Consider the following 23,857-nt stretch of genomic DNA (forward strand, 5'->3'; position numbering starts at 1 on the left):
AAAGCCGATGTTGCAGGAATCGCCAGCGGAGAGAGAAGTCCCCTGCCCTTTACACCGATTTACCCTCCTTTACCAAGGCCAGCCCTGAGCAGCTGCGCTCACACCCCAGTCTACACCCCCGCAGAGAGGAATCTGAGCCCCTGCCTGGGGAAGCTAGAGAGGAAAGTCAAGGTCATGGAGCTGGCCGCCCTAGGACTGAGGGGGCAGGGAGAGCGGCGCCCAGACCACTGCCTCCGCCGCCTGAGACTAGGGGATAGGACACAGACAAGCCCCGATGCAGGGGGAGACGGAAGAGCCAGGACTCCCCAACAGCAGGATCAGGAAAGGGGAGAGGGTGCGCTGGCCAAGACGGCCCCCGAGAAACCCGGGTGAGAGCCCCCTTTGAGGCAGCCGGGCGGAGCCTGTAAGGACCAGGGTCTGCGGGCCGAGGAGCGCTCCACCAGCCGCCCGTCAGGGGCGGGGCCAATGAGGGCCAGGTCGCAGGTGCACCGAGGCTGGGCCCCTCTGGCGGCGCCGGGGACAGAGCCAGGCCGGGCGCCTGCGGAGGCTGAGAACAGCCTCAGACTGAGCTGACCGAGTGCAGAGCAGCGGGGCGGGGACGCCCTCGGACCGCCCCCCCAACCCCCCCAACCCCATGCGGCGCCGCCCACTCGCGCCCGGCCAGTAGCTAGCCAAGGCGGGGTTCCGGCTGCAAGAAGGGCCGGGACAGCCTGGCTCAGCAGCGGTTGCGGCTGCAGTACAGCGGCCCTGGGCACGCGTGGCACCCCCTGCCTGGAGGCCTGTGTCCCAAGGCCACTGGTGGGCAAGGAGACCTGCAGCATGAGCACCGCTACGGCAGCCTAGGGCAAGCCCTGCTCTGGCCAGCAAAATGTTAAAAAAAAAAAAAAAAAAAAAAAAAAAAAAAAAGGAAAATCAGGAAGGAGAGAGAGAGTGAAATTTAAGAAAGAGACCCTGTGAGTCTGGCCATAAAAGATTTAGACGGAAATTACTAAAGTTACGTTTTGTAGGCATGCATGCCGCCCAGCTTTTAGATGTGGCCACCAGGGTGTACGTTAATCGTGACCAAGAGGCACAAAGGGAAGCTAATCGGAGACTTAAAAGGAAAGCCAGTCTACTAGCGGGGCTCTCACGGAAAGGGGGCGAATGTGCTAAGAGGACGTGGACGTGGAAAAGGCCGAGTTAGGCTAAGGTCTGAAAGTTAAGACTGGAGAAGAATCAGTGTGAAGAAAGGACACTGAAAAAAATGAATGCCCTCAGGGCAAGGAGGAAAATGGCAGAGATTATAAGACTGGAAAACTGCCAGTCAGAGGCTATCAGGCCCCAGGAGAGTCAGAAACTGACTTGATTAGGCTGGCAGGGCCAGCTGATGGACTTTATGGTAGATACCAGAGCTGAACACTCGGTAATAAGCCCATTTTCCAAAGAACACACGACTATTGTCAGGTGTGTCAGGGATCCCAGAAACAACTATTGTCAGGTGTGTCAGGGATCCCAGGAAACAACTATTGTCAGGTGTGTCAGGGATCCCAGGAAACAACTATTGTCAGGTGTGTCAGGGATCCCAGAAACAACTATTGTCAGGTGTGTCAGGGATCCCAGGAAACAACTATTGTCAGGTGTGTCAGGGATCCCAGAAACAACTATTGTCAGGTGTGTCAGGGATCCCAGAAAAGAGGCCGTTTTGTAAGCCAAAGAGGTGTGTTATCAGAGGATGAGAAGTCCAACATAAATTCCTATACCTCCCAAACTGTCCAGTGCCGCTACTGGGGAGAGATCGGCTCCAAAAGTTACAAGCCCAAATTACCTTAGGAGATATGACTTTAAGCCTAACTCAGCCGAAAGCTATGATGTTAACCCTTACTGTCCCACAGGCTAAGTGGAGACTATACACAAAGAAAGTACAGGCACCATTGCAGCCTAGTATGCTGAAGGAGATGAAATTATCAGCCAGGCTAATTGATGAAATTCCTGGAGTATGGGCTAAAGACAGTCCACTTGGGCTGACTGTAAATCAGGCACTAGTAGTCGTGAAGTTAAAACCAGGAGCCCCTCTTCATGACTGTGTGGAAACAGTAGACGAGGTGTTCTCAAGCCAAGAAGACCTTACAGACCCTCAGAGACCTAGATGTTAAATACTTTACAGATAGGAGCAGTTTTGTGCTAGAAGGAGTCCACTGGGCTAGGTATGCGGTGGTAATATTGGACTCAGCAGTGGAGGCTCAGCCTCTGCCCACTGGAATGTTGGCTCAGAAGACAGAGCTGATAGCCTTAACAAGAACGCTTTTGCTGGCAAAAGACAAAAAGGTTAACAGTTATACTGACCCCAAGTATGCCTTTGCCATATTGCATATTCACGGAGCTATATATAAGGAGAGAGGACTTTTAACTGCTGGAGGAAAAGAAATAAAGTACAAGGAAGAAATTCTACAGCTCTTAGATGCTGTATGGCTCCAAAAAAAAAAAAAAAAAAGTGGCTGTTATGCATTGCAAAGGGCACCAAAAGGCAGGGACACCAGAGGCCAAAGGAAACATGAAAGAAAACAGTGAAGCAAAACGGGCAGCAATGATCACACTAAACTTAAAAGAAAAGTCTTAGTCTTAGCTATGCCCCTCCTCCCAGAACCTCCTCTCCGGGAAGCTCAAGCTCCATGTTACTTTCTGAATAAAAAGGCCTGGTTTGCCCAAGAAACTGGAAAATATATTGGAGGATGGTGGAAATTCTCTACTGGGAAATTAGCCACTCCTGAAGTGGTGGCTCCTAGATTTGCAAAGCAGTTCCACCAAGGAACTCACATGAGAAAAACAGCATAGAAACGCTACTAAGACGCCGTTTCTACGTGCCCCGGCTTACTGCCATCACCCAAGCCATTTGTGAACAGTGTCTAACTTGTGCTCAGAACAACCCATGGCAAGGGCCCACTTGGCTTCCCTGGGAATTCAGAAATAGGAGCCATGCCCTGTGAAAACTTGCTTACGGACTTCACCGAAATGCCCCGGGCAGGGGCTATCGGTACCATGCTGGTGCTGGTTTGCACCCTCTCGGAATGGGTTGAGACTTTCCCCACCTGAACAGAAAAAGCATGAGAAGCGATTAACGTACTGTTGAGAGACTTTATTCCCAGATTCAGACTGCCCCTAATTCTAGGGTCAAACGGTGGACCGGCATTTGTAGCCAAGATAGCACAGGAACACAGTCACTAAAAATAAAGTGGAAGCTGCACACTGCCTACAGCCACAGAGCTCAAGAAAAGTAGAGAGCATGAACCTGACACTCAAGCAGCTGCTGAAGAAATATTGCCAAGAAACTCATCTGTGGTGGGATCAGGTCTTGACCATGGTCCTCTTCCAAGTCAGATGCACCCCCACTAAGCAAACTGGGTATTTGCCCCATGAAATCGTGTTCAGCCACCACCCCCAAGCATAATTCAGATTAAAGGTGATCTCCAAGAGCTAGGGGAAGTAGCCTTAAGGAGGCAGATGCAGGCTTTAAGGACAGCCATGCAGTGTCTATGGTTGGGTACACAAGGAATGCCCATAAGCCTAGCTGACCCAGTACACCCTTTTAAACCTGGGAACTCTGGGTTAAAAAGTGGAATCCAACTACTCTGGAACCTATATGGGATGGGCCTCATGCTGTAATCTTGTCCACTCCCACTGTTGCTGGTGTTGCAGGAATCGTGCCTTGGATCCACCAGTCAGCTGAAGCCAGTGGCCCAGGTCAAGTGGACCTGCCAGCAGGACCCAGACCACTGACGCTGGCTGATCCGCTGACAAAACCAAGCTGCTGACAGAGACAACAGCCCTGCTCTGGTCACTCCGGAAGCTGACCAGTCTATGCACGGCTGAAGCTTGAGGAAGCAACAGCCCTCTTTGAGTCACTCTGGAAGCTGACTAGTCTACGCACAGCTGAAGCTTAGATTAACATCAGGTAAGTAAATGTGGTTAAAAATCTTAAGTCTAGTAATTTTCCTTGTGCTATCAGCTGTTTTATTATTAGTTTGTCGCTATGCTTAACCCCCTCCTCCAGGAAGGGAACTCTTTTGTCCCTGGTGGGTGTAAAGATGCTACTTTTTATTTTGCTCTTACTCTTCCCCATTAAGGCAGTCCCTTTATTTGTACCAAAGGATAGCGGGAAGCACAATAACTAGGACTCTGTTAAACCACACTTATTATGAGCGTACAGGAACCCGCTTAGGAACTTGCACCCACAATCTCACAACCTATTCAGTTTGTAACCCAGGAAGTGGCCAGTCTTATGTATGTTATAGCCCTACGCTTTTACTTTATAAAGTCTGGTTTAAGCTATGTATCAGGTCAGAATAAGGAAAAGAAGGGGACCAGCAAGAGCAATCAGGCAAGAAAAAGAAATAAAGGGTATTCAAATAGGAAGGGAGGAAGTCAAACTGTCTCTATTTGCAGACGACATGATTGTATATCTAGAAGACCCCATTGTCTCAGCCCAAAATCTCCTGAAACTGATAAGCAACTTCAGCAAAGTCTCAGGATACAAAATCAATGTGCAAAAATCACAAGCATTCCTATACAGCAATAACGGACGTAAAGAGAGCCAAATCAAGAAAGAACTGCCATTCACAATTGCCACAGAGAGAATAAAATACCCAGGAATACAACTAACAAGGAACGTAAAGGACCTCTTTAAGGAGAACTACAAGCCACTGCTCAATGAAATAAGAGAGGACACAAACAGATGGAGAAACATTCCATGCTCATGGTTAGGGAGAATCAATATTGTGAAAATGGCCATACTGCCCAAAGTAATTTACAGATTCAACACTATCCCCATCAAGCTACCAATGACCTTCTTCACAGAACTGGAAAACAACACCTTAAACTTCATATGGAACCAAAAGAGAACCCGCATAGCCAAGTCAATTCTAAGCAAAAAGAACAAAGCGGGAGGCATCATACTACCGGACTTCAAACTATACTACAAGGCTAGAGTAATCAAAATAGCATGGTACTGGTACCAACACAGAGATACAGACCAATGGAACAGAACAGAGGTCTTGGAGGAAACACAACATATCTACAACCATCCGATCTTTGACAAACCTGACAAAAACAAGCAATGGGGAAAGGATCCCCTGTTTAATAAATGGTGTTGGGAAAACTGGCTAGCCACGTGCAGAAAGCAGAAACTGGACCCCCTCCTGACACTTTACACTAAAATTAACTCCAGATGGATTAAAGACTTAAACATAAGACCTAACACCATAAAAACCCTAGAAGAAAATCTAGGCAAAACCATTCAGGACATAGGTGTAGGCAAGGACTTCATGAACAAAACACCAAAAGCATTGGCAACAAAAGCCAAAATAGACAAATGGGACCTAATCAAACTCCACAGCTTCTGCACGGCAAAAGAAACAGTCTTTAGAGTGAATAGACAACCAACAGAATGGGAAAAAATTTTGCAATTTACTCATCTGACAAAGGACTGATATCCAGAATTTACAAAGAACTGAAACAGATTTACAAGAAAAAAACAAACAAGCCCATCCAAAAGTGGGCAAAGGATATGATCAGACACTTTACAAAAGAAGACATACATGAGGCCAACAAACTTATGAAAAAATGCTCATCATCACTGGTCATTAGAGAAATGCAAATCAAAACTACATTGAGATACCATCTCACGCCAGTTAGAATGGTGATCATTAAAAAATCTGGAGACAACAGATGCTGGAGAGGATGTGGAGAAATAGGAACACTTCTACACTGTTGGTGGGAGTGTAAATTAGTTCAATCATTGTGGAAGACAGTGTGGCGATTCCTCAAGGACCTAGAAATAGAAATTCCATTTGACCCAACAATCCCATTACTGGGTATATATCCAAAGGATTATAAATCGTTCTACTATAAGGACACATGCACACGAATGTTAATTGCAGCACTGTTTGCAATAGCAAAGACCTGGAACTAACCCAAATGCCCATTGATGATCGACTGGACAGGGAAAATGTGGCACATATACACCATGGAATATTATGCAGCCATCAAAAACAATGAGTTCGTGTCCTTTGTAGGGACATGGATGAACCTGGAAACCATCATTCTCAGCAAACTGACACAAGAGCAGAAAATCAAACACCGCATGTTCTCACTCATAGGCGGGTGTTGAACAATGAGAACACATGGACACAGGGAGGGGAGCACCACACACTGGGGTCAGTTGGGGGGAAATAGGGGAGCGACAGTGGGGGGTGGGGAGTTGGGGAGAGATAGCATGGGGAGAAATGCCAGATATAGGTGATGGGGAGGAAGGCAGCAAATCACACTCCCATGTGTGTACCTATGCAACAATCTTGCATGTTCTTTACATGTACCCCAAAACCTAAAATGCAATTAAAAAAAGATTAAAAAAAAAAAAGAAGGGGACCTTCTGACGTGAACTAAGAAGGTCTCTCTCTCCTACAAAAGGCCTATTTATATATTGACAAAAAACTCGGACTTGTCCAGCCCAACAATTCCAAGTTTTTGAGTCATTTTATGAGAGTATCAAGCAGAAGTTGCCTAAGCCCTCCCCTTTAACTAAAAACCTGTTTGCCCAGCCAGCTGAAAACACTGCTGGCAGCCTAGGCATTTCCTCATGCTATGTTTGTGAAGGAACCAACGTGGGAAACCAGTGGCCATAAGAGGCAAAGCAATTAGTGCCAAAAGATAACTTCACTTTAACTGTCTCACCCCCTGAACCTATGCTTGTAGGTCAAAGCATTTGGCTTTTAAAACCTCTATAATCAGGAGGTTCTGCATTGCTCGCTGAGGAAAAGGCTTCACAAACCCAGTGTGAAAGTTAACTGGCCTGGAACAATAACATTACCATAAAACAGCAGGGAAAACTTTATGGTGGGGCGGGAAAAGTGACTCTGCACCACCCCACCCAAATTCATTCTCTTGTTTCCCTTCTTTAAGCAAGATTGGCACCAACTCGAAGCTCCAAATACCTGGCAAGCACCTTCTGGTATTGAATCTATGGACCCCAGGCATATCAGCAGTTGCTGGCCAAATGGACAGGGGCCTGTGTACTAGGGACAATCAGGCCGTCTTTACTTCTAATGCCACTGAGGCAAGGAGAAGGCTTATGGTACTCCGTCTATAATAAAACTAAAAAGAAAAATAAATGGTGTAACCATAGGAGACTGGAAAGACAGTAAGTGGCCCCCTAAGAGAATAATTCAATATTATGGCCCAGCCACCTGGGCAGAAAATGAGGGGATACCTATTTATATGCTCGATAGTATCATAAGGTTATAGTCAGTACTCAAAATCATTACTAATGACACAGCAAGAGCCTTAAATCTGCTTGCCCACCAAACCACAAAAATGAAAATCGCTATCAAAATAGACTGGCCTTAAATTACCTCCTACCCCAGGAGGAAGGAGTTTGTGAAAAGTTCAGTCTAACCAGTTGTTGCCTAGAGATTGATGACAATGGAAAGGTCATCGAAAATATAACTGCAAAAATCCAGAAATTGGCTCTTGTCCCAGTCCAGACCTGGAAAGGATAGTCTCCAAACTCCCTTTTTGGAGACTGGTTTTCATCTCTTCAAGGATCTAAAGCCTTAGTAGTAGTTCTAGGCATACTAGAAACCTATCTTACACTCCCATGTCTCTTACCTCTCCTTGTTAGAAATATCCAATCAACCGTGGAAGCTCTAATAACCAGGCAAACTACTGCTTAACTAATCACTTTAACCAAGTATCAACCCCTGCCAAATAAAGAATTAAATAACGGTGATGTTTTCTATCAAATTTCATTTATACAAGAGCATCAAAGGGGGAAATAATAATGTGGGAAAGGGAAGTAGAAATTAGATTTTTCTTCTATAAGCAAACTACCTTGGGTCCTTCCCTCTCTCGTGGAATTGAATCCTGCTTTGCAAGTTTCATAAGTTTATGAATACTTGTATTCTTGTAAGTTTCTGTAACACAGCGAAGGTCATGAGAAATGCCTAAGCAGGCTGGACTCCAGCCATCTAGGTGCTGTAGCAGAAGGTAACAGATAATGCCCGTGCTAGGGTCCTTGAGCCTTATAGGTAACAAGCATCTGTGCTGCATAGCAGAAGTCATATGTAAGCCTGAGATATGTGCCTGTCATTGCTAACAAACTGTCTTTGTTCTGCACCTGCAAACCTGTTTTTATGCCACGGTGTACTTCATGTATAAAAAGTCAAGCCCTGTCTTTGTTCCGCACTCAGTTTTCTGATGCAAATCCACTGAGCCAGCACCTAAATAAAATCCTCCTGTTTCACCCATTGGTCTCTCTGGTTTCCTGAATTTCTGCAACAGTCTAAGAAGGGAATTAACAATCCAGCTTACATTTAAGACTATTCTGGTTGTCATCTGGAGCAGAGGTTCCCCCACTCCTGGATCAATACCATCCCTGGCCTGTTAGGTCCAGTGGCACAGCAGAAGCAAGCATTACCACCTGAGTGCCGCCTCCTGTCAGATCACCAGCTTCTATCCGGTACAGGACGAGGCAGCCACAGCCTCAGTGGTTCATCTGTGTTGCTCCAAATGACATCCTTTAATTATCTTGATGGCCAAAGAATATTCCTTTGTGTATATATATTAGAGTTTCCTGATTCCTTTATTTGAGGATGGGCAGGAGATAATGTTTTTTGGAGTCCACATGCCTGAGACCAGCCGGTGTGGGACTTTCTTCACCAGCCTCATTTTCATGGACCTAATGTCCTATGGGTTTCTCTATGTAGCTGCAGTTGCCAGCATTTCCTGAAGCTACAGCTGAAACATATTCCCTTGTGTATCTGTGTGGCAGTTTATCCTTTCAGCTGTGGAAGATGACTGCTTTACATTTGGCCTGTACCAATGGCCATGTGGACGTGGTCATTCTCCTGGTGAACTGAAAATGCCACATTGACATTGGTGACAAAAAACGAGAGGCCTCTGATGAAGGCTGTACATTGCCAGGAAGAGATTTGTGCCATCATTCTGCTGGAACGTGGATGTCTACGGCAACACTACTCTCTAATATGCTGTGTATACTAAGAGTACTTTCCCAGTAGAAAAACTGCTTTCACACCATGTGAATATTGAAGTGCTAAGCAAGGATGAACACACACCACTTTTGCTTGCTGCAGTTTGCAAAAGACCTCAAATGCTGAAATTTTTAGTGAAGAAACAAGCAAGAGTACATGCTGTTGATAGGTTGGGAAGAATAGCCCTCATGCCTGCTGCACATTATGGCTCGTAAGGCATAGCCAGCATTCTTCAACAAAATGTTAACTGCCTTTACTCAAGATATATATGGACAGACTGCAGAATATTATGCTATTTCTGGTGTTTTGACTAGCATTCAGCAACAAATTTTGCAATACAAAAAAAAGGTACTTGAAAATGGTCTTCAAAATGACAATCCAGAAACCTCTAAGAATGCAGGTTTGAAAAAAGGTGGAGCAAGTACAGAGAAGGCTCAGGGATTTCTGACGGATGTGCAGTCAGTATTTTCAAAGAACTGTGTGTCGATTCATGCCATAAACTAGATGAAGACTTGACTTTCACCACCAAGCAGTATATCCCTGAGAGTACTTCAGAGTCTTTACTTGGATCTTTATATAAAAAAGAAAAAAAATACGGTAAAAGTGTAACTGGGTTTTTTTCCTGGGTGCTGGTGAGGCACAGCTGTGGGTTCTTGGCCTCCAACCTCTTAAAGAATGAGCGGTGGGGCCACTCCGTAGGTGCACCATATGCTTGTAAAAGTAAATATTGGACCCAAGACGTGTTGCAGAAAGATGATTTTATTTAGGTAGAGAGAGAGAAGGAAAGAAGAGAAAGGCTTCCACAAACAGTATGGAAGGGGATTCCAGAGGGGAAATCCCGGAGGGGGCTCCCACCATGTGGGAGGGGATTCCAGAGAGCTAGAAATCCGGCGTGGGTAAAGGAGCAGGGGAATTTATCCTGGGAGACATTCCCACCGTCCCAAGTTCCTCTGGCCAATGAAAGGAGTTCCTTTAAACTTCTGCTAGGGTGACTTTTAGTTTCTTCCCGCGCCCTCAAAATTCAAACACAAACCATTGAATCTCCCGGATGGAAAGAGATGGGAGGGTGACGTGGCGCTGGGAAATTCTTGCCCTTAAAACTACAGCCCCTCATGGACCCAGAAAGAGAACAGATTCCCTCATTCTCCCCTCTGAACAGGAAAATTCAACTTCTATTGGAAAGGGGCGTTGATCCTCTTTAACTACTTCCTGCTGAAATGGGGCGTAGAAGGGGCCCTGCAGTTGAGGTTTCCTCCAGAGGGGAGTCTTTCAGGGGTGAAGGTTGATTTACAAGTCCATGATAGAGCTCATCGGCCAAGGACATCCGGGGTTCCAGCGGCAGGATTATTTTGTGACCTTATGGTTCTATAAGAAATGAATATGACCCGGTGGTTAAAGATGAGAGCCCCAGAGTTATAAATGAGCCTAAGAGAGAACACAGCCAGGTTCTTGTAGGTCTCTAGCCCTGTTTTTGATTGATTCCTGAGTTTTATGTTTAAAATAACACTTAACTGGTTTACAAAATAGCAGCATTTTTCCTAGAAAGAAACAAGTTCCCTCCTCTCTGTTGTTAGCAGATTCAGGGCTCTTTTATTTTTAAAGCTATGGCAGCTAAAGAGTTAAGCTGGTTTGCAGAGAGAGCTGCCTTTGTGCAGAGAGAATTAGCAACCTTTCTTTGTTATTACTTAACTTCTGAGACAGCTTATAGTAACTGAATAGAGGTAGTAACTTTCCTAACATCAGCACCAAGTTTTTCTATTATTTGAGGGATAGCAAAGTTGAGGGTTATAGAACTATTAGTGTCAGGATAAATTAGATTTATGAGGAGTTACTCCCCTGAGGATCTTGTTGGAAAAGCAGATGTAGATCTTCTAATGGCTCACAGGTGTACAAAAGGTCATCTCCTTGAACTTCAGGCTGCGGAGTGGGGTCTATGACTTTCCTCAGGAGGTGTCCAAGGCTTCAGCCGAGTGTGATGAACCCATGAGTCAATTCCCACCACCTTAACTGCTGTTGGGGTAGACAGAATAACTGAAAATGGTCCCTCTCAAGATGGGCCTAGAGAGGGAGAGTCTGAGGGAAGAGATTTAACAAGCACCAAGTCTCCGGGGCAGGAGAGAAATACTGAGAAGGCCGTGGCAGTACCCAGGATAAGATTGGTTTCCTGGACCTTTATGGCTAGCTTTACCTGGGGCTTTGTGAGGGTGATGGCTCATGCTGGCACTTGTTCCAGGCATCCTCAGTCCTACCGTTGAGTCATCTGGTCAGATACCTCAGGCCCAGGGTACCTTGGTTACCAGGACCAGTGTGCTTTCCAGTGATTCCCTTGGCACAGCGGGCATAGAGGAGGTGGTGGTCCATTCCTCTGGGGACAGTTTCTTACAACATGTCTCTTCAGACCGCACTGGTAACAAGTTCTGCCAGACTGGCGGCTAACCCGAGCCTTTCCCTCATTTGAGCCCCTGGGGTCTGCTTGCCTGAAAGCCATGACTAAGGCCGTAGCCTCTCTCCGATCTCTCCTGTTCCTTTCAGCCTGTTCCTCCTGGCCTCTATTATAAAACACCAAGGTTGCCTGGTTCAGCAGTTATTCTAGACTCTGCTCTGGTCCCAGAGACAGCTTCTGAAGTTTCCTCCTGATATCTGCTGCTGACTGAGTAATAAACTTGTCCTTTAGTATTAACTGACCCTCAGTAGAGCCTGGTGACAGCGGAGTGTACTTTCTTAAAGCGTCTCGCAATCATTCAAGGAAAGTTGTTGGGTTTTTTTCCCTTCCTTGAGTTATGGTGGATAACACTGCATAGTTCATTGGCTTCTTCCTAATTCGCCTTAATCCCTCAAGTATACAGGTCAGGAAATGCTTACGGCTCCAGTTCCCCTGTTCTGAATCCAGATCCCACCAAGGGTCTGTGCCAGGGACTGCCTGTGCACCTGTGGGATAGCTATCCTTTTCCTCTGCCGTCATCAGGTTATGTACCAAAGGTACCAAGTGTCCCCAAACTCTTGAGCCCCTGCTAGAGCAGTCTCCTTTTCATTGCTGGTTAGGGTTTGATTAAGCAAGAGCATGACATCCTTCCAGTCTAATTCAAAAGACTGACCCAGGCCCTGAAGAACATCTATGTATTTGTCTGGGTCATCGGAAGACTTTCATAAGTCCGCCATAATTTGTTTTAAGTCAGAAAGTGAGAATGGGGTGTGCACCTTAGTTGGACCTAATTCTCCTCCCACTGCCTGCAGGGGGCAGAGTTTGGGCATCTGGGTAGCCTGAGATGCCCTGGTTGTCTCAGCCCTGCCTGGCCCCTGTTGGGGTACAGGAGCTGAGGAGCCCTGGTTGGCATTGGTGGAGGTAGTTGCCACAGGGCGTCCCACAGTTGGAGGTAGTCCTGAGGGGGGCTGAATAGGGTATGGGGCACAAGCCTGACAGAGCTGAGGCTTATTCCTTAGGGAAAAGAATAGTTGCACGTAGGAGATCTCAAACCATTTACTCTCACTTTTACAACACAAGTCTAATTGTAGAATAGTGTCATAATCTATACTTCCCTTTGGAGGCCAGGTTTTTCCACCCAGCAGGGAGTATTTCGGCCACCCTGTTCAGCAGAGAAAGATGAGCCGCTTCTTCTTCAAAAGTCATGTCTCAAAGTAGTCCCAATTTTCCAGTATACATTTTAAAGGGGACTTGAGCTTGGGAATAGAAACACCCATCTGAAATTGAACACAAGGGATGCCCGCATCCCCGGTTAAAAAATTACTGCTGCTTCAACCTGAGGCGTCCCCCAGGTAAAATGGGTACTGAAATGAAACGTCTTTCAGTCAGTACCCCGAAATTTCGTGTGCCCAAGATGCGTGATCCATCTGATTAGAGGGCTCTCTATGAACTGGGTTTCAATCACAACCTACCAGCGTCATGGACTCACACCCATGGCCTCCCATGACCTCCAGTGACCACCATAGCGGCATGGTACGAAAAAAAAGCTATTGGGTTGGGTGGTAAACATACCAGTAGCTCCGACGAGGCCAGTGAGGCTCAGGAGATGGGTACCAATATTTCCAGCAAAGGTCCAATTTGCAGGCCAATTTATAAAGCTGCCATAGAAGGTTAAGCTTCTAGGGAGGGGTCATTAGAGCACACAATTCAAAGAAGCAGGCTGGGCTGCAACAGCCACCCCACCCATTCCAGTGCTTTTTTTACCCCGCCTCCTACCACAGGGTACGGGGGACCTGGATCTGTGGCAACAAGTTGCCTGAACCATGTGCACACCCTGGGCCACTCCTCCAGCCACCATATTGCTAGGACCATGTGCGCGCCCTGGGCCACTCCCCCAGTCACTGCCAAAACAAGGACCTGCGGCCAGCATGTGAGCACGCCGGAGGGAGGCCTTGTTCTGTCCCTGACTGCGGTTTTTTAACAGCTGCATTCTGCGGTTTCATGCTGCCCCCAACTAGGGATCCGAATGTGCTGACCAGTGAACAAGCAAACCAGCAAAAGCATTTTCCCTGCAGTGCTTCCCCAAGTGCTGCCGCTTTGCTTAGAGCTTCCATGCCCAGCCGGAATGCACCTCACCCTGCTCTGCAGCTCTTCTCCCTGCCCACTGCGCTGCCCCTTACTGCAGGGCTGGGCTTTGGGCAGCCCTAGTTCCCCTTTCGGCCAGGAAGGAGCAAAAGGCCTGGGGGCAGGGAGCATACCCACTCTGCCCTGCCTGTTTGCGAGCCCAACACCTGTCCACACCTGCACACACCCGCTTCTACCCCTGGTACAAACAGAATGTTTGCTTGTCCCACATCCCACAGGTTTTTGCCCAGAGGAGCAGCTGAGAGAGAGAGAGAGAAAAAAACCGCTTGGAAGAAAAGATGCGCTTTTAGTTCTAGCTGGCCCCTGCCTCCACCACCGCGGCTCCGCTCCAGTTCCCTGCAGCCCCACTTCCTGCAACTGCTTCAGGTGTTCTTAAAGAGAAAGGACAGAAAGCAAGTGAGAAAAGTCCAATATTTTCACTTACCCCTCTGAAGGGTTTTCCTTCTTATGCTTCACTCCTTTGCCTCGCATGGGCGCCAATTCTGTAACCCAGTTTTTGCTTGGGTGCTGGTGAGGCACAGCTGTGGGTTCTTGGCCTCCCACCTCTTAAAGAATGAGCGGTGGGGCCTCTCTGTAGGTGCACCGTACACTCGTAAAAGTAAGTATCTGACCCAAGATGTGTTGCAGAAAGGTGATTTTATATAGGTAGAGAAAGAGAAGGAAAGGAGAAGAGAAAGGCTTCCACGAACCGTGTGGAAGGGGATTCCAGAGGGGAAATCCCAGAGGGGGCTCCCACCATGTGGGAGGGGATTCCAGAGAGCTAGAAATCCGGCATGGGTGAAGGAGCAGGGGAATTTATCCTGGGAGACATTCCCACCTTCCCAAGTTCCTCTGGCCAATAAAAAGGGTTCCTTTAAACTTCTGCTGGGGTGACTGACTTTTAGTTTCTTCCCGCGCCCTCAAAATTCAAACATAAACCATTGAATCTCCCGGATGGAGTGAGATGGGAGGGGTACAGGGTGCTGGGAAATTCTTGCCCTTAAAACTATGGCCTCTCATAGACCTGGAAAGAGAACACATTCTCTCAAAAGGAGAAGGGCTTCTTGTAAAACATCCTTCCTTGAAGCCTACCACTGAAATGGAAGAGTCTGCTGTGAAGAAAGCAGTAAAAGGAAAGCCTCATTTATTGGACCTAACGTCCTGTGGGTTCTCCACGTGGCTACGGATGCCAGCATTTCCTGAAGCTACAGCTGAAACATATTCCGTTGTGTATCTGTGTGGCAGTTCATCCTTTCAGCTGTGGAAGAAGATGACTGCCTTACATTTGGCCTGCACCAATGGCCATGTGGACGTGGTCATTCTCCTGGTGAACTGAAAATGCCACATTGACACTGGTGACAAAAAACGAGAGGCCTCTGATGAAGGCTGTACATTGCCAGGAAGAGATTTGTGCCATCATTCTGCTGGAACATGGATGTCTATGGCAACACTACTCTCTAATGTGCTGTGTATACTAAGAGTACTTTCCCGGTAGAAAAACTGCTCTCACACCATGTGAATATTGAAGTGCTAAGCAAGGACAAACACACACCGCTTTTGCTTGCTGCAGTTTGCAAAAGACTGCAAATACTGAAATTTTTAGTGACGAAACAAGCAAGAATACATGCTGTTGATAGGTTGGGAAGAATAGCCCTCATGATTGCTGTACATTATGGCTCGTAAAGCATAGCCAGCATTCTTCAACAAAATATTACTCCCTTTACTCAAGATATATATGGACAGACTGCAGAAGATTATGCTATTTCTGCTGTTTTGACTAGCATTCAGCAACAAATTTTGCACAATAAAAAGGGGATACTTGAAAATTGTCTTCAAAATGACAATCCAGAAACCTCTAAGAATGCAAGTTTGAAAAAAGGTGGACCAAGTGCAGAGAAGGCTCAGGGAGTTCTGACGGATGTGCAGTCAGTATTTTCAAAGAACTGTGTGTCGAGTTATACCGAAAAATAGGTGAAGACTTGACTTTCGCTACCAAGCAGTATCCCTGAGAGTACTTCAGAGTCTTTACTCAGACCCTCATATAAAAAAGAAAAAAAAAAAATGGTAAAAGGAGAAGGGCTTCTTGTAAAACATCCTTCCTTGAAGCCTACCACTGAAATGGAAGAGTCTGCTGTGAAGAAAGCAGTAAAAGGAAAGCCTCATTTATTGGACCTAATGTCCTGTGGGTTCTCCACGTGGCTACGGATGCCAGCATTTCCTGAAGCTACAGCTGAAACATATTCCGTTGTGTATCTGTGTGGCAGTTCATCCTTTCAGCTGTGGAAGAAGATGACTGCCTTACATTTGGCCTGCACCAATGGCCATGTGGACGTGGTCATTCTCCTGGTGAACTGAAAATGCCACATTGACACTGGTGACAAAAAACGAGAGGCCTCTGATGAAGGCTGTACATTGCCAGGAAGAGATTTGTGCCATCATTCTGCTGGAACATGGATGTCTATGGCAACACTACTCTCTAATGTGCTGTGTATACTAAGAGTACTTTCCCAGTAGAAAAACTGCTCTCACACCATGTGAATATTGAAGTGCTAAGCAAGGACGAACACACACACTTTTGCTTGCTGCAGTTTGCAAAAGACCTCAAATGCTGAAATTTTTAGTGAAGAAACAAGCAAGAGTACATGCTGTTGATAGGTTGGGAAGAATAGCCCTCATGCCTGCTGCACATTATGGCTCGTAAGGCATAGCCAGCATTCTTCAACAAAATGTTAACTGCCTTTACTCAAGATATATATGGACAGACTGCAGAATATTATGCTATTTCTGGTGTTTTGACTAGCATTCAGCAACAAATTTTGCAATACAAAAAAAAAGGTACTTGAAAATGGTCTTCAAAATGACAATCCAGAAACCTCTAAGAATGCAGGTTTGAAAAAAGGTGGAGCAAGTACAGAGAAGGCTCAGGGAGTTCTGACGGATGTGCAGTCAGTATTTTCAAAGAACTGTGTGTTGATTCATGCCATAAACTAGATGAAGACTTGACTTTCACCACCAAGCAGTATGTCCCTGAGAGTACTTCAGAGTCTTTACTTGGACCTTCATATAAAAAAGAACAAAAAAATGGTAAAAGGAGAAGGGCCTCTTGTAAAACACCCTTCCTTGAAGCCTACCACTGAAATGGAAGAGTCTGTTGTGAAGAAAGCAGTAAAAAGAAAGGGTGTACAAACATCAAGAGCAGAATAAGACTTAGAAGTCACTTCAGAGAAAGAACAAGAAAGGCCTGAAAAAAAAGTGAAAATAAATAGTCACAGGTTGAAGGAGGAAGAAGCACAAAATCAAAAAAAAAAAAAAAAAAACCACAAAAAACAAGTATCAGAAAACCTATATAATAGTACATCTGCTGACCATGATGAATTAATTCAACAATGAAAAGGTGGGAAAACTTACCATCAGCAATTTCCTAGGAAGGAGAAGGAAGAGTATGACAGGCCTGCACAAAAAGTGTCAAGTAAAAAGTGAACATATTTTAGAGATGACCTTGATGACTTAACTTGGCCATCTGAACAATACAAAATTCTCTGAGAGAACTTCTTGTCTCATGGAGTTTACTTTTTAGGGTACTGTATTTAATTTCTGCTTTAGAAAGTTGTTCAGTAACTCACTGTTATCTGTTACCTCAAAAAAAAAAAAAATAGTGTGCCAAAGGACCTAAGCCAAACACAGCATCAAATAAAGGAAATGGAACAAATGCATTAAAATGAGGCAGGCGAGCCAGGCGCAGTGGTTCAAGCCTGTAATCCCAGCACTTTGGGAGGCCGAGGCGGGTGGATCACGAGGTCAAGAGATCGAGACCATCCAGGTCAACATGGTGAAACCCCGGCTCTACCAAAAATACAAAAAATTAGTTGGGCATGGTGGTGCATGCCTGTAATCCCAGCTACTCAGGAGGCTGAGGCAGGAGAATTGCCTGAACCCAGGAGGCGAAGGTTGCGGTGAGCCGAGATTGCGCCATTGCACTCCAGCCTGGGTAACATGAGTGAAACTCCGTCTCAAAAAAAAAAAAAAAAATGAGGCAGGCGAAAAAGCAGTGAGTAAATCCTTTGGAAAGTGGGACTAAGTAGAGCAGTGGATAGCTCAACTACAACATTTCTTATGTTCCTCATAAGAAAGGGGATAATGAACAAACAGTAATTCATATCCAAGGCTACTGTCTTGAGAGTGAAAAAGGTCTTCTGCTAGAAGAGAAAAATAAGGGGGCCGGGCATGGTGGCTCACACCTGAAATCCCAGCACTTTGGGAGGCTGAGGCGGGCAGATCACAAGGTCAAGAGATCAAGACCATCCTGGCCAACATGGTGAAACCCCGTCTCTACTAAAAATACAAGAGTTAGGTGGGCATGGTGGTGCTTGCCTCTAGTCCCAGCTACTAGGGAAGCTGAGGCAGAAGAATCACTTGAATCTAGGAGGCAGAGGTTGCAATGAGCCAAGATCACACCACTGCACTCCATCCTGGCAACAGAGCAAGACTGTCTCAAAAAAAAAAAAAAAAAAAAAAAAAAAGAAAGAAAGAAAGAAAAATAAGGAGTTAATCAATGAATGTAATCATTTAAAAGACTGTTTCAGTATGAAAAACAGAAAGCAGAAGAAGTAAGTATCAAGAAAAATAATTATCTTCAAATTTCCAGAGAGAAAATTTAAATATTTGGTTATGTAGCTACATGTTGAACCTAGCTGAATATAAAAATAAGTAGATGAAAAATATGTTTACCATACTGCATAATTTCATTTACATGAAACACCTGACATAGATAAATGTACAGAGACAGAAAGTAGATGCATATTTGCATAGGGCTGGGGCTGGAAATGGGTAGTGACTGGTAACGGGCATGAGGCATCTTCTTGGAGTGATGGAAATGTTCTAAAGTTGGACAGTAGTGATGGTTGCATGACTCAGTAAATTTACTAATAATCTTTAAACTGTTTGTTAAAACAGATAAATTCTATAGTATGTAAATCATATTTCAACAAAGCTGTTTTAATAATAAAACACTCAAAACCAAAATCAAAACCAAACAAAAAAGAATGTTAAAAGAAATCTCTGACAGGACACAGTGTGCCATCAAAATTATGTGACACGAATTGTAAATTATAACTTTTTTAATTTTATTTTTTCGGAACTAGAGACAATCTGAAGAAAAACAAATTAATGATAATTTTCACACCAGAGCAAACCCAGAAATAAAGAAAATGAGCTAGCCAGGTGTGGTGGCTCATGACTATAATCCCAGCACTTTGGGAGGCAGAGGTGGGTAAACCACCAGAAGTCAGGAGTTCGAGACCAACCTGATCAACATAGTGAAACCCCGTCTCTACTAAAAATATAAAAGAATTGGCCGGGCACAGTCACACGCACCTATAGTCCCAGCTAGGCATCCTGGCACGTGCCTATAGTCCCAGCTACTCGGGAGCTGAGGCACAAGAATGGCTTGAACCCGGACGGTGAAGGTTGTAGTGAGCCAAGACGGCACCACCGCACTCCAGCCTGGGTGACAGAGTGAGACTCTGTCTCAATAAAAACAAAACCAGGGCAGAGCTGGAAGACCCTCTCTCTCACTGTTTGAGAGGCTCCCAGCTCAAGGACCTGGAGGGAAGAGGTCTGGGACTGTCCCGGCGACTCTAAGGTGTCTAGTCCATGGCATATCCTAGGCACCATGGGTGTGATAGGTATACAGCTGATTGTTACCATGGTGATGGCCAGTGTCATACAGATAGATTATACCTCACTATTCTCTTGCTCGATGGCTACTCTGTATTGGCAGTTTAAGGTGGTATCAACATCTATTTTAAAGTAGAAGATGGTGGTGAAAGATCTGTTTGTGTCCCCTTTGGATTTTTTTCTTTGTCAAAGCAATGGCAGTGTTGATTGTAACAGTTTGTAACAGTGTTGATTGATAATTATCTGGAATTTGGACTTGAAACAGGGTTTACAAATTTTTCAGAGAGTGCAGTGTAGTTTCTTGAAAAGCAAGGTTTAGAATTGCAGAGTCCTGTTTCAAAACTTACTTTCAAATTTTTCCTGGCTATTTTCCGTTCACTCATTGGGACTTTTTTGACATTTCCGGGATTATGGCTGGCTCAAATGCATCTGGATGCCCTGAATTTGGCAACAGAAAAAATTACACAAACATTACTTCGTATCAACTTTCTGGCACCTTTATTTATGGTTCTGCTCTGGGTAAAACCAATCACCAAAGACTACATTATGAACCCACCATTGGGTAAAGAAAGTATCCCTTTAATGACAGAAGCCACATTCGATACTCTGTGACTCTGGTTAATAATCCTGCTGTGTGCTTTGCGGTTGGCCATGATGTGTAGTCACCTGCAAGCTTATTTAAATTTAGCCCAAAAATGTGTGGATCAGATGAAGAAAGAAGCAGGGCGAATAAGTACAGTTGAGCTACAGAAAATGGTGGCTCAAGTCTCTTATTACCTTTGTGTCATTGCACTGCAGTATGTGGCGCCTCTGGTAATGCTGCTTCACACAACTCTGCTTTTGAAAACACGAGGCAATCATTCCTGGGGTATTTATCCAGAATCTATCTCTACCTTACTAGTGGATAATAGTCTACTCTCCAATTCTGTTTACTCTGAATTACCATCAGCTGAAGGGAAGATGAAAGTAACTGTTACACAAATAACGGTGGCATTGAGCAGCTTAAAAAATATTTTTACTCCTCTTCTTTTTCGAGGACTTCTGTCTTTTCTGACTGGTGGATTGCTGCTTGCCTCTTTTCTACAAGCCTTTTTGGGCTTTTCTATCACCAGTATCTGACTGTGGCATGCATCTTAGTTAACAAAAAAGCATATCCTAATCACACTTCAAATTCAAATATTTGTGCCCTTAAAGGGCTGATGAAAACCAGAAGAAAGCAAATACAAAGGAAAAAATATATATATCAGAATATTTTGTATTAAATGTTTCCTCTGTATTCTCAGGGTGAATCAACGTTATAATATTTAAAATTACAAAATATATTGTTAACTGTTACACTGTGGCATTGGAATTTTAACTCTGTATGTACTGGTATGAGAGGGCTATCTACAAGGGTAGTACTTCTGATTACCTTGGTTTACGGAAACCTCCAGCCATCTTTGAAACATCTCACGTGACTCCATATTGATTGCTTTTAATGGTATTATGGTACTATTGATAGTCATAGTGGCTGCCTATAGAACAATCTTCAAACTGAGCCATGCTTTAGCGGAGGGAAAGGGGCTAGAGTCTCTTCTGTTTATTAGGTACTCTTGAAATGATAAAATCCAACAGAAAGGAAGAGATAGCCACTGTATATTACAGTAAAGAAAGCTGCACAGTTATTTTAAATTTGATGGAGATGAATATGCTTAATAGCTACAACTGCCGTCGCTTGAGAGTGGCAAGAGCCTTGTTTTAAAACATATTCTACCCAACCTGAGAGGTCTTTTAAAATGATTGGCCGTATGAAAACTTGTATCTTGCCTTTAGGTTTGGACATGCCATGTTTTATTTTATTCTATCATCCTAAATGGTTCCTTTTAATAGTCTAAAAATATTTATCAATACTGATCAGACTGAAGAAATTACTTTGTAAACCTGTTGACTACCTGTATGTATTGTGTGTGTATATATATATATATTAAATATATAATATATTGAGATTATAAAAGATGAAAATATTGAATCCTTATAATGTCTTAAGTTGCAGAATGTATGTTAAAAAGTTATTTGAATGAGTATTTGTATCTAGAAATTTTATTTCTTTTTGGAATGATATTAAAATACATTTTGAAAGTTCAAAAACAAAACAAAACAAAAAGAACCTGAGCCATTAAGAAACTGGAGGTCCAGCATTTCCTCTCATCCTTTTGTCTGGCCATCAGCTTTTGGGTTCTCATTAATGGAAGTTTTCTATGAGTTGTTTCTCTGGGTCCAACTCAATGATCTCATATTCCTTTGAAAATGAGACATACCCTCAAAAGCTCATTGCTGGGTTAGACATTGTTTTTTTAACTGCAGAGAGAACAAGAATAAGGGAAATTGATTCAAAAATCATAAGCAACTGTTTCACTCAGAAATTCTAGGCCAGCCAGGTGTAGTGGCCCACGACTGTAGTCCCAGCTACCTGGGAAGCTGAGGCAGGAGAATCACTTGAACCTGGGAGGCGGATGTTGCAGTAAGCCAAGATCGCACCACTGCACTCCATCCTGGGCGACAGAGTGAGACGTCTCAAAAAAAAAAAAAAAAAGAGAGAGAAAACAAAGTTTTAGTGTTTGAACTGTGCTGCTGTACTGTTTTCACCTTTCTGCAAGTCAGCTAGAATCCTGTATATTGCTGAGAAGATAAAATCAAAATTGAGTAACAATAGGTTCAGCAATTTTTAAAAATACCCTCAAATCAAATGTTGTGGAAAAACAGATGAACTTTAGGGAAATAATTTTAAGGTGAGCAAGGTACACTTCTCTTCCAGTACATTTTAATTTTAAAAGGATTTTTTAAAGTTCTTATTACACGTATGAGGAACAATGCCCTTGGCAGATTGTTGCAAAACACTTATCCCTTGATTACGTTTTGTCCTGTTATCTCCACATAGACATTTCAGTCTCACTGCAAGTCACCTTACCATTTTACTCATGAGTTACAACAAAATGAAAACAAAAAAGATGCAAATTAAATTCACCTGCAAAATAAGAGATTACCAAAATAATTAAATTACGTGTGAAAAGGTTATACTAAATACTTTCTGTTGTTGTTTTCTTTTTCTTTTTTTTTTTTTTTTTTTTGGGACCGAGTTTATTTTTTTTCCAAGGCTGGAGTGCAATGGCGAAATCTTGGCTCCACCTCCCGGTTTTAAGCGATTCTCCCGCCTCAGACTCCCGACTAGCTGGGATTACAGGCATGCCTACCACGCCCAGCTAATTTTGTATTTTCAGTAGAGACAGGGTTTCTCCATGTTGGTCAGGCTGGTCTCGAACTCCCGACCGAAGGTGATCCGCCCGCCTCAACCTCCTAAAGTGCTGGGATTAAAGGCGAGAGCCCCCGTGTCCGGCCACTTCTATAGATTTCCTACTCAAACCCATTTCTAAGTTACAGGCTATCTGGGCTAGGAGCTGCATGTGTCCCAGGTGAGAATCAAATGAAGCCTTAATAACTGCCACTTTTGATCAGTAACTGATTCGACCTTTTACCTTCGTTGGCGGAGAGCTGTGGCTCCACTTGGTTGTGGAGAGGTTTCCCAAAGCCACAGGGCGTCACGATAACTCAATAGGGGATGAATAATTCACCGGCAGAGGTGCTCTCCCTGACCCTCGAGCTTCCTGCCTGGAATCCAGAGCTGCGTGGGTCACGCGCTGGAAAGAAAATGTCACAGTCTGGATCAGTGCGGTCGCGAGACAGGAGACGCCAGGTCCAGCCCCAAAGCGGGATGAGGCCTGGCAGCCCCGCCCTGGCAGCAAGGCCAAGCCCAACTGTGGCTCCGACGCGGGTCCCGGGCCGAGGCTTCCCTCTTCTCACCTGAACCAGGTCAGGTGGAGCCCGAGCACTCAGGCCTCGGTTTCCGAACCAGAGACCGCTTTAGCCAGCCTGCGGCTGCCTTTACAGTAGCTGCGGCTTCCAACTTCCCTCCCGAGGTTTGTGCGCCCCCGCTGGAAATCCTGCGTTGGGTAGCCAGACTCGCCGTTTACGCGCAAACCGAAACAGCTAACGGCTGGCGCCCGGCGCCTCGCAACCGCTGGCCCAGAAGGGAGCGCGCATGCCTGCTGAAGGACCCCGGCCCGCCGCGCCCCGCCCCGCCCCACCCCACCCTGCTACGGTGTGGCTAAGGCCCCTGCCGCGCGCGCGCGGGTGTGACCCGCGTCCACAGAGTTAGTGACGTGCGGGGGACCGCAAGTACCTTCAGCCGTCCTCCCTTCACACGCACGTGGACACACCGTCACCTCCTCAAGCCTTAGGGTGCCGAGTCTAAAGCTCAGGGCTGCCCCAAGCCCCTCTCCCGGGGGCGCTCTGCCTGGCTCCATCTCACTTCAGGGCCCCAGTCCCCACTGATCCAGGCCTGTCTTCGGGAGCGCAGTCGTTGGCACCAATGAAGAGCAGTACAGGGAAAGGACGGTTCCAGGGCATGGGAGAGGCCCCTGATCTCTAGGATATTCTGGCGTCAAAAGAAAGGATATGAAGTAAGATAACAGATTGTCTAAGCCGCTGTGTTCTGGGAACAGGATCAGAATTGGGCAAAACACAGCGCAGCTGGCAGACTGAAAATTAGTTCAAAACCGTATTAGGGCCGGGCGCGGTG

At 45.2% G+C, this 23,857-nt stretch overlaps 1 long non-coding RNA gene and 1 pseudogene across 2 annotated transcripts; one reads left to right on the forward strand and one right to left on the reverse strand.

Moving 5' to 3' along the window:
• Window positions 1-274: 274 nt before the first annotated feature.
• LOC116537922 lies at window positions 275-20,477 on the forward strand (annotated as a pseudogene).
• Window positions 20,478-21,366: 889 nt separating this feature from the next.
• LOC116537868 lies at window positions 21,367-23,324 on the reverse strand. Of its 2 annotated transcripts, none has more exons than XR_004263391.1 (3): window positions 23,080-23,324; window positions 22,755-22,916; window positions 21,367-21,579 (listed from the first exon to the last, which is right to left on the reverse strand). It is a non-coding gene; the product is annotated as an uncharacterized LOC116537868 (long non-coding RNA). The 2 variants fall into 2 exon arrangements; XR_004263390.1 differs by lacking the exon at window positions 21,367-21,579 and adding an exon at window positions 21,756-21,794.
• Between the last annotated feature and the right edge of the window lie 533 nt (window positions 23,325-23,857).

Source organism: Sapajus apella, unplaced genomic scaffold (genome assembly GCF_009761245.1).
Source record: "Sapajus apella isolate SASKATOON/1434 unplaced genomic scaffold, GSC_monkey_1.0 scaffold114, whole genome shotgun sequence".
Taxonomy (NCBI): domain Eukaryota; kingdom Metazoa; phylum Chordata; class Mammalia; order Primates; family Cebidae; genus Sapajus; species Sapajus apella.